This window comes from Cervus elaphus, chromosome 31, assembly GCF_910594005.1.
Source record: "Cervus elaphus chromosome 31, mCerEla1.1, whole genome shotgun sequence".
Lineage (NCBI taxonomy): Eukaryota > Metazoa > Chordata > Mammalia > Artiodactyla > Cervidae > Cervus > Cervus elaphus.
The window spans coordinates 5993829-5995339 of NC_057845.1; the positions used below are offsets into that span (position 1 = coordinate 5993829).

At 43.9% G+C, this 1511-nt stretch overlaps 1 pseudogene; it reads right to left on the reverse strand.

The window, feature by feature from the left end:
- Window positions 1-509: 509 nt before the first annotated feature.
- On the reverse strand, window positions 510-1152 carry LOC122687269 (annotated as a pseudogene).
- Between the last annotated feature and the right edge of the window lie 359 nt (window positions 1153-1511).

Here is a 1511-nt window from a genome sequence, read left to right on the forward strand (position 1 = left end):
AACCTGGGCCTCCTGCATTGGGAGCACGGAGTCCTAACCACTGGGCAACCAGGGAAGTTGTGGAAAATGTGCATTTTTTCCTTAAATTTCATGTATTTAGTTTATTTATTATTTGTTGGCTGCACTGGGTCTTTGTTGCTGCAAGGGCTTTTCTCTAGTTGTGGTGAAGGGGGGCTGCTCTTGGTTGTGGTACACAGGCTTCTCCTTGCAGTGGCTTCTCCTATTGTGGAGCATAGGCATCCGTAGCTATGGCAGGAGGGCTCAGTAGTTGCAGCTCCTGGGCTGAGTTGCTTCGAGGCACGTGGGATCTTCCCGGGTCAGGGATCGAACCAGTGTCTCCTGCGTTGGCAGGCGGATTCTCTACCACTGAGCCAGCAGGGAAGCCCAAGAATGTGCATTTGTTACAGCCTTCCTGGTGATGCTGTTGTTGCTGGTCTTCTAACCACACTGTAAGAACCACTGGTCTACCTTCTACCCTGATTTCTTATTTTTTTAAATAATATCTGGCAATTTATTAAAAAATGGAGCATACTGAACAACAAACTATCTTACATCTTTAAGGAAGAAAAAACACTAAATTTGAAAAGACATCACCCACTGAATTTGGACACAACACCTCTACTCAATTAAGAGAAACATTTGTACAGTCCAGGTCTTTCTTTTTACACCCTTCAGGCCATGCATTCATAGGGAATGGGTTCCAACAGTTCGGGTTCCTTTCCATTGGTCCTCACAAAATGTGCTTCTCTGGGTGGAGCAGGCTGGCGCTTCAGCTGCACCCAAGTCCCTTTCTCTTTGGCTTCCTTCTTTTTCTGATCATTTTCCTTCACACATTTTAGGAAGCTATCTCGGCTGTTAGAGTGCTTAATATGCTCGATACGCACATTAATTCTCTTGGCAAGAATCTTGTCCTTAACTTGTTTGTTTACAATGATGCCAACAGCATGCTGGGTAACCTTGTAGACTCTCCCAGTTTTGCCATGGTAACATTTGTGGGGCGTTCCTTTTTGAATAGTACCCATTCCTTGATATCTATAATATCGCCCTTCTTGTAGATTCACATGTATGTGGCCAGAGGAACAACTCCATGTTTTCTAAAAGGCCTCGAGAACATGTAGCGGGTGCCGCTCTCTTTCCCTTTGTGTTGGTCATTTTGGCGAATTAGCCTGAGGGGCCGTGGAGAGACGGGAGGTGGCTACCCTGATTCCTTGTTCCCCTCAATTTAAAGTGAAATTCTAGAATCTTTTCAGAAGACTTGATTCATGATTTGTTAATGGATGCTAAAGAAACTTAGAAAGTCGTTTTTCTAAAAAAAAAAATTTTCAAACTATTGTTGTCTAAGGTGGGGGTGACTATAATTTATTTGTCCAAACTGGGATACCTTTGATGATCAGGTGCATTAATAATCATGTCGAGATCACGAGAGTCATTGGGACTGCCCTAGGCAAACCAGGATGCCTCTTTACCCCATGCTACAGCTCAAGAAAATCATCTTTGGAACTCAAAGCCAT